This window comes from Schistocerca americana, chromosome 2 (assembly GCF_021461395.2).
Source record: "Schistocerca americana isolate TAMUIC-IGC-003095 chromosome 2, iqSchAmer2.1, whole genome shotgun sequence".
Taxonomy (NCBI): Eukaryota; Metazoa; Arthropoda; class Insecta; order Orthoptera; family Acrididae; genus Schistocerca; species Schistocerca americana.
The window spans coordinates 900,356,499-900,370,048 of NC_060120.1; positions in this window are offsets into that span (position 1 = coordinate 900,356,499).

The window sequence follows — 13,550 nt, forward strand, 5'->3', positions numbered from 1 at the left end:
TTGTACATCTTCGTTACTTGAAGGTCGCACTGAGGGTTGGCTCACTAATGATTATAGCAGTGTGTTAATTAATGGCAGATCTGGCCTACCAGTCACTCACGGTAAAGTCGATATTGCTTGTTAGATGCGATAATGTCAGTTTATTGCTCTCAGTAAACATAACGATTTTTCTTTTTTTTTTTTTTTTACGTTGCAGCGGCTTGCAACATCGCGTCCTTACTCTTAATGTTGCCCTTTTTGTCGTTTCCCAAACTACTCTCTTTTCCTTGATACTACCCTCCATGCGCCTTTAATTATTGACCTTTAGCTGTGACGGTTTAAAGAGCATTCCAGTCACTATGGATGAACATTTTTACTTTCGCAAAATTTAGTAAAAACAACGTCGAAACGCAAACTAATGTTACAGAAGAAGATAGTTCCAGCTGCAGAGCATGTGGTGTTCGTAGCTAAGAAATATTTTAAAGAGCGTTTATTTGTGCTCGCAAGATTTCTGTTTCTGCATACATTTACTTTGCAATTACTACAAAATTTACCTGACACAAAGTGCTGTATTTAGCAAACATTTTCGATGATATGTCCACTGAATAGCTTTGGCCAGTGAAACAAATTTTTTATGTTTAATTTTTAAATATAGCTTATATATTAAGTGGTCATGGTCATTTAAGAATTAGTATTGAAGTTATTTAATGAACATCCCATATCTTACGTATTACATTTACCTGCTTCCATCACAGTCCAGTACCCCGTACCATTGCAGCTTAACTACACCTCTACACTGGACAGTTCTGTCAGGCTAAGCAAGGGCCGCAAAAGACAGATATTCGGACGATAACAATGATGAGGTTAACACAGGAGAGGAATTCGTAGCGGGCCGCATCAAACCAGTCAGAAAACTGATGACCCAAAAACAGAACAATGACATATTCGGAAGTCAACATGGACATACGAAGATGAATAATACAAGAATCAAGAGACTGGCGAAATTCGATTCCTGCTCTCTGGTAATTCCATATAAAAGAGATTAGTTAAAAATGAATGGTATTAACGTTTATTTGCTATATAGATGGGTGTGTGTGTGTGTGGGTGGGTGGGTAGATTGGTGAGCGTGTAGGTGGGTGAATGGGTGGTTGGGTGTACTGGTGGATGGGTGTGTAGATTATCTTATAACAAAGCAGTAATAACATAAATACAACCCTGTGACTTATCGTTTACGTTACAAGTGGGAAATAGCAGGAAGTATACAGACCTAGATGCTCAAAAGTACCTGGACACCTACTGATGTACATTAATACACGGTGTCTCCGTCCTTGCCACTTTCACGGCTAAAAATCTACTGGGGACACGATCCATGACGAGTGTGAATGTCTATGGAGGAATGGTAGCCCACTGTTCTTCAAAACCCAAAACCAGGCAAGATAGTGACATTGCATCCTGGGATCAGGAGTGAAGTCGACGTTCTACCTCATCCCAAGATGTTCCACTGTGTTCTGGTCGGACCTCTGGGCAAGCAAGTCCATTTCAGAAACATTGTTGTAAACAAACTGTTGTCTCACAGATGCTGCTTTATCACAGGGTGCACTTCATGCTGATACAAATTACACTACTAACCATTAAAATTGCTACACCACGAAGATGACGTGCTACAGACGCGAAATTTAACAGACAGGAAGAACCTGCTGTGATACGCAAATGATTAGCTTTTCAGAGCATTCACACAAGGTTGGCGCCGGTGGTGACACCTGCAACGCGCTGACATGAGGAAATTTTCCAACCGATTTCTCATACACAAACAGCAGTTGACCGGCGTTGCCTGGTAAAACCTTGTTGTGATGCCTCATGTAAGGAGGAGAAATGCGTACCATCACGTTTCCGACTTCGATAAAGGTCGGATTGTAGCCTAGCGCGATTGCGGTTTATCGTATCGCGACATTGCTGCTCGCATTGGTCGAGATCCAATGACTGTTAACAAAATGTGGAGGGTAATACGGAACGCCGTGCTGGATCACAACGGCCTCGTATCACTAGCAGTCGAGATGACAGGCGTCTTATCCGCATGGCTGTAACGGATCGTGCAGCCACGTGTCGATCCTTGAGTGAACAGATGGGGACGTTTGCAAGACAACAACCATCTGCACGAACAGTTCGACGACGTTTTCAGCAGCGTGGACTATCAGCTCGGAGACCATGGCTGCGGTTACCCTTGACGCTGTATCACAGACAGGAGCGCCTGCGATGGTGCACTCAACGACGAACCTGGGTGCACGAATGGCAAAACGTCATTTTTTCGGATGAATCCAGGTTCTGTTTACAGCATCATGATGGCCGCATCCGTCTTTGGCGACATCGTGGTGAACGCACATTGGAAGCGTGTATTCGTCATCGCCATACTGGCGTATCAACCGGCGTGATGGTATGGGGTGCCATTGGTTACACGTCTCGGTCACCTCTTGTTCGCATTGACGGCACTTTGAACAGTGGACGTCACATTTCAGCTGTTTTACGACCCGTCGCTCTACCCTTCATTTGATGCCTGCGAACCCTACATTTCAGCTGGAGATTGCACGACCTCATGTTGCAGGTCCTGTACGGGTCTTTCTGGATACAGGAAATGTTCGACTGCTGCCCTGGCCAGCACATTCTCCAGATCTCTGACCAATTGAAAACGTCTGGTCAATGGTGGCCGAGCAACTGGCTCGTCACAATACGCCAGTCACTACTCTTGATGAACTGTGGTATCGTGTTGAAGCTGCATGGGCAGGTGTACCTGTACACGCCATCCAAGCTCTGTTTGACTCAATGCCCAGGTGTATCAAGGCCGTTATTACGGCCAGAGGTGGTTGTTCTGGGTACTGATTTCTCAGGATCTATGCACCCAAATTGCGTGAAAATGTAATCACGTGTCAGTTCTAGTATAATATATTTGTCCAATGAAGACCCGTTTATCATCTGCATTTCTTCTTGGTGTAGCAATTTTAATGGCCAGTAGTGTACCATCGTCTGCGAGCTGTGCCTCTACATCTACATCTACATTGATACTCCGCAAGCCACCCAACGGTGTGTGGCGGAGGGCACTTTACGTGCCACTGTCATTACCTCCCTTTCCTGTTCCAGTCGCGTATGGTTCGCGGGAAGAACGACTGTCTGAAAGCCTCCGTGCGCGCTCTACTGTAAACACTACACAATGCTCTAAAATGTGTTCATTTCCACCCACATTTAGAGTTTTCCTAAGCGCAATAACGTGACGACACTCAAATCACAAAACATCACCACACTGTAACACCACCTCCTCTGTACATGACTGTCGGCACTACACTTGATGGCAGGTAGCGTTTTCCAGGCATTTGCCAAACCCAAGCCTTTTCATCGGATTTCCATAGGTATAGTGTAGTTCCTCGAATCACTCGTTTCCAGTCACCCATTGTCCAGTGGCTTCGCTCTTTACATCCTGCTTAGCATTCATTACAGAAATGCGTGGCGTATGAGCAGCTGCTCTACCATTGTTCCCCTTTCTTTTTAACTCCACAGACACAGTCACTGCGTTAGCTGAACGTTTTACAACCATCCTCCACCATTCTTGACGATTTCTGTCCGTCAGTACATAAGGTCTTCCCGGTCTCGGTTTAACTGTGGATGTTCCTTCGCATTTCCGTTGTACAGTCGTACCAGCAACAGCTAACCTGGGCAGCTTTAGAAGGGTTGAATTGTCCCTACAGTTTTTTTACTCAGGTGACATCCAATGACTGCTCCACATCCGAATCACTCTCCTAAGTCACTCATTCTGCTGTTACTGCTTCTCTACTGACAATAAAATACCCCGCCTCCTTTTACACTGGCGGGTTAGTGTCTCGTGGTGTCTTCTAGTCAATCTCACTTTCAGTAGTGCCCCCGTGTATTTGATCGACAGTTTATTTAATCCTTCAGAAGTACCCAATTGGAATCCAATCGGAAATATTTTGAAGGCCTTTCCTACAGTGTCAGTGGTAAGTCAAACATTTAAAACTCGTTAAATCTAAAAAATATTATGGAAATCGTGGACTGTTTTACAAATCCCCAAAAGGAACAAGAAAAAGTTCACGTGCACAAAGCAGCCTATCAAGTTACTATCGAGGCCATTATGACTGCAAGATCATTTCGTGTCCATTAGGAGACCATGAGTGTCATACACGTGCCCTTCGCATGACACAATTATTGTCCCTAAACGCATAATGTCGTCACTTCCGTCAATGATATCATCATCCTTAACGATGACCTGATCAAGTAATCGGAATTTACCCGCTCCCCCTACCTCACCCCTCTGCAGCCAGTCACAGACCCGTGTTTTAGAAGCGATCAAAATCTAAGATGGCGGAATTAAACCTAGCTGTGCAGAGTGAGAAATTTAAAACCTCCTCTCTCTCCAGTCAATCACAGCCTAACATATTAATGCTTGGCTGTGCTCAAAAATATCTGTGACATGAGTTATTTCTGAAAAAAATTACATTTGCAGCATGTCCACATCTAAAATAGGTCATCAAAACACACAAACACTTAAGAAATATGAAACCTCCACTGAATTGCGTAAAGTATTGTCAAAAAAATGTCGTCAACTATGATTACAATTTTAGAAAATGCAGTCATTGCTTGCAGGGGAATAGTGATTAAAACTGCAGAGCACATACAGATTGCATGCAACTTTTTCTTCTTTTCTTTATTTTACGACATGTGGCGGCTCTGCAATCTAAATTTTATGTTTTCATCCATGACCGCAGAAAGCTGTTTATGGACTGCTTTACTACTCACCTCTATTAATTTCATTGGAGATTATATATCATTCAGTACAGAATAGCAAAATGAGTATATAACATTCTGTATTTAAATATCTGAAAACCAAAATTTGCTTATGCAAAGTAGTTAACGAATTAGAAATATGTAGTTGTTGAAAATGAGTTTTACTTTAAGTACTGTCCCAAAAATGTCAAAATACGAAGTAAATATCACTGCTGATTTATGCTCCTGTTGCTTGTCATCACAAACAGATCACTGCTCTTGAAACGTCCCAAGTTCGATTATTGTACCATAGTGCAAGGTACAACAAGTTAATTATTTTACACATCTATGTACTTGTAAAGTGTCACAATGTTAATTCAATCTTTAAAATGTCTGCAGATATACGTCACTGATGCAAAAAGTGCAATATTTATGTCAAGTATCACAATGTTATTTACCACATACACACATATATCCGTCATGCTGGTGTTAAAATCATGATTGTGAATTCAAAAGTATATGCCGAATGCAATTTTCAAGCGCAAACACATGTGGCTAAGAAAATAATGTAATAAACATACAATTGACATTTCAAATGGCTCAAATGGCTCTGAGCACTATGGGACTCAACTGCTGAGGTCATTAGTCCCCTAGAACTTAGAACTAGTTAAACCTAACTAACCTAAGGACATCACAAACATCCATGCCCGAAGCAGGATTCGAACCTGCGATCGTAGCGGTCTTACGGTTCCAGACTGCAGCGCCTTTAACCGCACGGCCACTTCGGCCGGCTGACATTTCAAGTTTGGCCTATAAGATCATGTAGTAAAACTAATGTGGCCAAGCAGAAAATGCGTGGCTAAAAACACATTAACAAGTAGACATTCTGAATGTAGTTACTTTTGTATACATTATGGGAGTGACAGTGATCGATCTGTTACAAATATTTACTATTAAAAACAGTCTTGATCACAATTTATTCATTACGGTGACCGGTTTCGGCCACTACTGTCGCCATCTTCAGACCACTGAGTAAGATCCTCCTTCTGCTGGAGAATCACTAGTTATTCTCCACCTCCTGAGGCCGTGTGCTCAGCTAATGCGCTGCTAGCCACTGACAGCAACAAAATGTTTCGACTGTTGTGCTGATTGCAATGAATAAACTGGCTACTGTTTCGTCACTACTTCTATGACCTTATGGTAGCCGTCCACCTGGCTCTACGTGACTGCTGCGCAACATCCTGCATCGTCATCCAAGGAGGTCAATAAAATAAACAAACCATCCTTACCTCGTTGCAGACCATTCCGCTTATCCAAGTGGCGGTAAACTGTGTTTGGACAATAAGTGCATCGGCTGCGGCTCGCCAACGGCATGACATACCAGGTCTCCCAACTAGCACGCGTTGGAATTTTTTGAGTTGGGTAATTTGAGCGTTTTGGTTTTTTTCCAGCCAGGTTGACAGTGTCGATAACCTCTGGGAACGCATTGTGGATAGATGTCAACTCGAAACTCACCTGGGGGCATCAATGAGGAGACATGCTGAAGCTAACCTTCCTGTGGACGGTGGCTGCTTGGAATACTCGTTGTGTTTATCCTCAAGCGTATATCTACAGTTTGGTTCCTTGTTAACTGTGTTACAAGGTGTTCATATACTCAGTAATAACACGTCGTATCGGGGACACCGTTGTTTGTGGGACTATGTTTATTACATATATTTTTAAAATGTTGCGGTAACCACGAGCTAGATGGTGAAGTGATGACGGCTTAAATTAGCTAGTAAACACATTTATTAGAGATTAAATTTCCCAGAGAATAAACAGGATCTTAATTATACCTTTATCTGATCATGTCCACAATGGACTTAAACAAGCATTACAGAAAACTCAATCACAACTTGTCAAATAAATCTTGAAAGCTCAATTAACTTTAAACTCCAGAACATCGCTGTGGCTACAAGGCAAAGAGTTCTTACAGTGACAATATTTACTAGTAACCAAAATTGCAAGAGACTTATAAAGCTGAAAACTAATTAAAATTTTAGACAACATCCTATTAAATGAACTACTTTCTGACCCACTTAAAGAATTAAACTTCACACGCCACTAACGCTGCAAGTTGTCTCAAGAATTACAGTAATATCAGACTCAGGCATCATGCCCAGAACGAACGTGCGTAGCTACTGGCATCATGTGACGGAAAAACTACACGTAGCGGTAACAAGGAACCACTAAGCCATGACACACATAACACTCGTCAGACATCAGTACAAGCTCTAGGATTTACAAGCACATTATTATTAAGCTACCTGGAACACATGAAAGAAATACAAGCACAGGCTCAGAGCAAATGAGCACACACAGTTTAAAAGGAACCCGTTCACATTTTCGCAAATGAACAAAATTTAACTGTACTTTGCCTTTAGCAGCTACCGTGCTGGTTAAGGAACCGAATGAAAATATCCAGTTAAATGAAACAACGGCTCCAACCAGTGTCTTACATAGGTTTCATTTAACCACTATGACAATCTCAGTCACCAAACTTGCCCGCTCTGAGCACACTTTACTTACTTCACAAGTATTAGGACAAATTTTATCACAGCCTGGATAACTGCACTCAGCTCCTTCCCGGACTCTCTTCCTTCAACTCAGCACCAGAGCTCACGCTTTCTCAACGAACATCATTCAGTCTCGTTTTTCGTTCCTGCTCGCCCCCCCCCCCCCCTCCCAAGCGAGGACTACTGAGCATCCTTCCCCTCCATCATACCCTCTGGTCGCAATCAAAGAGTTAACCACTCACGATATATGAGGCAAAGTGGATAATCGGAAAAGGTAAATCGAACTGCAGGGCCACGGTTCAGTTTTGTTATTTCAATGGCCTTTACTCGACCTTTTCATTTGTATCCATTATAGTCAAACCGCCGTATTTTCGCCGCGCGCGGTAGCCGCGTGGTCTACGGGCGCGCTGGCCGGAGTGGCCGAGTGGTTCTAGGTGCTACAGTCTGGAGCCGCGCGACCGCTACAATCGCAGGTTCGAATCCTTTCTCGGGCATGGATGTGTGTGATGTCCTTAGGTTAGTTAGGTTTAAGTAGTTTTAAGTTCTAGGGGACTGATGACCTCAGAAGTTAAGTCCCATAGTGCTCAGAGCCATTTGAACCATCTACTGGCGTCTTGTCACTGTCCGCGCGGCTCCCCCCGTCGGAGGTTCGAGTCCTCCCTCGGGCATGGGTGTGTGTATCGTCCTTAGCGTAAGTTAGTATAAGTTAGATTAAGTAGTGTGTAACATTGAAACTTTTATGAAAGATTTTAAGTTAAGGTTCAGAACAGGACCGAGGGACCGAGATGTAGTCCACCATGTGGCGGAGGTCTCAGGGGCTCTTTGGAATAGGTTAACGACAATGGGCAAGGTATACGCAGGCTTTCATGCCATAAATGTTAAAGACTTCCTGGTGGTACCTCGTTGCCACAACTGCGCAGATATCGACCACATACACAAATACTGTACTAGGAAGGCGGCTTGCTCCAGGTGCGGTTCTGAAGATCACCTTAGAAAAAACTGCAGCAAAACAAGCGTTTGTGTGCCATGTACACGCAGAGGTAAAAAGTCCTGCGGGGAATCTGGCAGGAACTGCCCAACTTACAAGATGTTGGAACAGCGCTTGATAGCCAGAACTGACTATGGCTGACACTGTAAATCAAAGCAGAACAGCTAAGAAAAGGAAATCCCCCAGTAAACAAAGATGAGACGCTGAAAGAGCACGTAAATTCAAAGAATTTATAAATCAAATACAGAACACCAAGAAACAAGAAATAACCGTGACAAGTGTAAGTATTGAAACAGAACCAGCAGAAGAAGCAGATGAACAAACAACATCCAAAATAGATATATCCATACAGACTGAACCCGTGAATCATGCTCCTCCAGTTGTCACCTCCACACTCAACCCTGAAGCGGTAAATTTTGTCGCCCGATCAGCAACAACAAGCCAACCTACCCCAACACCAAGCAGCCACACGCCAGCTAATGACCCAGAATCCCAAAACACAAACACCACAATCGCCACACAATACGACACCTCCAAAGCAATCCTACAGGATAGCTCCGCCACAAGTACAACGCAACTGGAGGCAGCAACAACAAGACCCACGGGAGCAGACCCTAGGAGAATCTATCCCAACCTAGAATTCGCAATGCAGCTCTCCCGCCTGGAGCAGCCGGCTGTCCTCACTACAGCACTCAGGCACGTCGTACGTGTAGGGCATAAATACGGAAAAAGGGTCACCTTCTCCACAATGGAGGCTGTAGACAGAATACAGTTAAGGTCAATGAACCTCCCCACCGAATTATGAGCCCTGCGTGACTTGCTCAAAAAAGTGTTTGAAAGGAGAGGGGAAAGATTCGAAATGGACGAAATATATGCACAGTCTGTCCTGGCTAATGGGCGAATAGCGTCAGACTGGAATAAACCCTGGCCTGAATGTAACTTCCACACATACTTCCCATAATGTCACTAAAAGTAACAATTGGACAAATCAACACCCACAACAGCCGCCTTGTCATAGTGGAGGAGCTGAGACTGGACGTAATCTGTCTGCAGGAGCCATATTCTCGGGCTGGGCAAATCCCCTTCATGTCAGCCTCCTGGCAAGTCATCTCCACTGGGGAAGAACCTCAAGTAGTTTTGATCATCACGAATAAAGGGCTGAGGGCAACAACAATAATGCAGTTGTCAAACAGCCACTGTAAAGTCGTGGAATTACAGACGCCTCTTGGCTTGGTACACATAGTAAACATGTACTTCCAGTACGGAGGGAATTTTGAAGACCACTTAGATCATCTCGCAGAAACGACCACGGCGTTACAGGGAAAGAAGGGTATCATCACGGCAGACATGAACGCGAAATCCCCCCTATGGTACAGCGGCACCAGAGATGCAAATGGGGAAAAGGCTGAAGAGTTGATCATGGCCCAACAGCTTGTTGTGGCAAATAAACCAGGAAATCCCCCCACCTATACAGGTGGAGGTGGTTTAGGGACCAACATCGATGTCACCCTGGCCACATCTAACATCAGTAGCAACATCCAAAATTGGGAAGTAAAAGATCAAGCCACTACAAGTGATCACAATCTGGTCGTCTTCCAACTCAGTCAGGAAGAGTGCCGCTGGGACCTGGGGTGGGAAACACAGTACAACTTCAATAAAACCAACTGGGAACGCCTGGCTCGAGAGTGCAGTATTCCTCCATTGCCCGAGGGTGACCTGGACGTGGATAGGTACGCCGAGGGACTGGTGGGATCAGTAATTAGGGCGGTAAAAGCCGCTGCTCCGACTAGGAGAAGGGCCGTAGCGACCTCCCCATCACCATGGACTGCCGACCTCGCACGTCTGCGCCAGACTGTCCAAAGGGCGAGGAAGTATTACCAGCGAAGTGCCGTCTGGCCGGAAAAACAACACTGGCTGCAGCAATACAGAGAAGCGAAGGAAGCATTCCAGAAAGAATTAAAACAGGTAATGATGGAGAGCTGGGAGGACTATGTACTAAGACAACTTGAAACTGACCCGTGGGGAGTTCCCAACAATCTGGTCAGGGAAAAGATAAGGTCCCCAGCGGTCCTCTCCACTGTCAGAGAGGCTGGAAGAACAACAGAGTCCTGGCGGGAGACCGCCGAGATCCTCCTGCGGACTCTACTGCTAGATGATGAGGAAAATGGAGAAACAGAGACCCAACAGCAAATCCGCAGGGCAGATCAGCAGGAGTACACCAACGACACCAGGGTGTACCCTTCTCCGAAGAAGAAACTGCTGCACAGATAAAGTCATTAAAAAGGGGGAAAGCACCAGGGGCAGACGGTATAGTAGCGGAGGTGGTACAGTTCCTCGCCCCACAGCTAGTAGCACCTCTTACAGGTTTATTTAACGAATGTCTAAGGACCGGTAAATTCCCGAAGATCTGGAAAAGGGCAAATATGGTCATCATCAAGAAGTGCAAGGACAAAGATCCCATGGAGCCAAGTCTTATAGACCAGTATGTCTCCTAGACACAATGGGAAACTGTTAGAGAAGCTATTGGCTGACAGACTGACTGCACACAGGACTTTGTGCGGGATGAGCGACAGGCAGTTCGGCTTCCGGCCGGGGCGATCGGCGTCTGACGCAATCGCCCTAGCGGCTGAGGTGTGTGGCTCTGCCCCGTACAAATATGTGATCGGCATCATGGTGGACATCAGTGGCGCCTTTGGCAATCTGTGGTGGCCTTCGCTCTTCTCCCGCTTGCGCGAGAAGGAGTGCCCAGGGCCCCTCTATGGCTGTCTCAGGAGCTATTGCATGGACAGGGATGTCTGGTTATCATCGCCTAGCGACAAGATAAGCAAGACCATTACGAAGGGGTGTCCCCAGGGCTCCGTACTGGGGCCACTCTTTTGGGACGTAAATGTAGAGCCACTGCTAGAAAAACTACAACTCAGCGAGGACGTGCTGGACTTGATAGCCTACGCTGACGACCTCCTCCTGTTGGTCGGCGGCCGTAGCCGTGAAGAACTTGAGCCAAAAGTAGAAAGAGCAATAAATATTCTAACTGAGTGGTGTCAACAAGCCAAATTGAAAATCGCACCAAACAAATCAACATACCTTCTCCTAAAAGGCAGTCTGGTCAGGAATCCCACGGTAAGAATAGATGGAACACCAGTTCTTCGGCGTCGCGAAGCGCGATATCTCGGAGTAATCATCGACGAGAAATGGAGCTACACATCTCATATCGAAACCATAACATTACGTGCCACAGAAACCCTGAACAATCTCATCAACATTGGTCACAAAAGATTTCACCTGCCACCCGCTCTGATCAAACTACACAACAACAGCATCCTGTCATCAGTAGTGGGTTATGCGTGTGGGTTCTGGGCTCACAGGCTCACAAGGGTGATGCCGGCCATGGCCGTGAGAAGGGTGCAAAGAAACATGATAATGCGGTCTGTAGGGGCCTATAGAACGAGTCCTGGGGGGGGGGGGGCTCTACTGGTGCTGATTGGATTATGTCCATTAGACATAAAAATAAGAGAACAAGTCGCATGGTACTGGATCACTAAAGGAAAGATAGATAAAACAAGGGACATTCTGGGGGTTCAGGTAGGAGATAAACCTGTCATAAAGAGAAGGGGGGAGGAGTTATGGCAAACATCTTGGGAGAATGAAGAAACTGGCAGAAGGGTCTTTCAGCTGCTACCGAATATCAAAGAGCGGCTTGGGATGACACACTTCGAGCGAAGTAGGGGATTATTGCACTTTCTCACGGGACATGGGCCATACCCGACATATCTATGTCGGTTTGGGAAAAGAGCTACACCATCGTGCGACTGTGGCGCTCGAGACGGAACACGTGAGCACATCATCTATGACTGCCCGTTATACGATGATGTGGCGCATGACCTACGAGCACAATTACCCGACAACGACACTTATGCCCTAATACGACGTGCCGATACCTTCAGTATTCTTAACACACTGGCAAACGAGGTATCACAGAAGATCTTGCGAGACTTTTTAAGAACCCAAGAAAGATGACATCGAACCCGGATTAGACTGAGATGCACTCGCCATACCGCCGGGTGCGGAGCAGGCCAGTCTCTCATGACTGGAATCCGCCGCACTACGGGAGCAGGCCAGCGAGTGCATCACCCACCAGGCTACGACAACTGCACTCTACTCTAGACATAGGACTATTTCAATTAGCAGTAGTAGTAGATTTAGAACACTAACAAATACTAACAAGTAGGGACTGCAGCAACAACACAGACTTGGCCAGCCCAGTGCCAGGGGCACGCTCACATGGGTTTAGCTCAGTGAGCAGGCCTTAAAGTAGTAGGCTTGTAACAACTGGCACACCTGTAATCGCTGCAGAATAAACTAGAAAAGTAGGATAGCCTAATAGATTAACCTTGTCCACAATCAAGCCAGTTAAAATAATGAATTGTAGAACTTGCTGTATTTTGTACTAGTATAATACATAGACCCACTAATTATTGAGGTGGTGGGTTATTTTTGTATTTTCATACAGTTGTTGATGTATTGTGTTAATAAAGATTTAAAAAAAAAAGTTGTGTGTAAGCTTTCGAACCGATGACCTAAGCAGTTTGGTCCCGTAAGACATTACCACAAATTTCCAATTTTTCCGCCGTATTTTTTCAGTATGCTCACTTGCATTGAATCAGTTCTAGGCTTCTCTCCTGCTGTTAGTATAAGTCTTGTAGAAAAATATTTATAGGTAACAAAAAATGTCGTGTGAGCTGGGCCTCCCATCGGGTAAACCGTTTGCCACGTGCAAGTCTTTCGACTTGACGCCACTACGGCGACTTGCGCGTCGATGGGGATGAAATGATGATGATTAGGACAACACAACACCCAGTCCCGGCGCGGAGAAAATCTCCGACCCACCCGGGAATCGAACCGGGGCCTCTAGGATTGACATGCAGTCGTGCTGACTACTCAGCTACCGGGGGCGGAATATTTAGAGGTTACTCATAGTCAGTGAGTACCAAACAAGGTAATTCACGCTCATTGCTCTGTTCCACAGTTTTGTTTACGCCTTACAATTCGACTTTCGTGCTATAACCACTTCCAAGGCCAGCCCGTTCCTTTGTGTAATTAAAATCTTTTTTTTTTTTTTTTCGTGTCAAGGACGCCATTGGCAAAGGATGGATCGGTGGCCGACCGGCATCGCGTGGTTCTGTGGACACGATCACAGAGTCACTTCTTCATTTTATATCTTACGCAGTCCCCCCTTGAACCATGGACATTGCCGTTGGTGG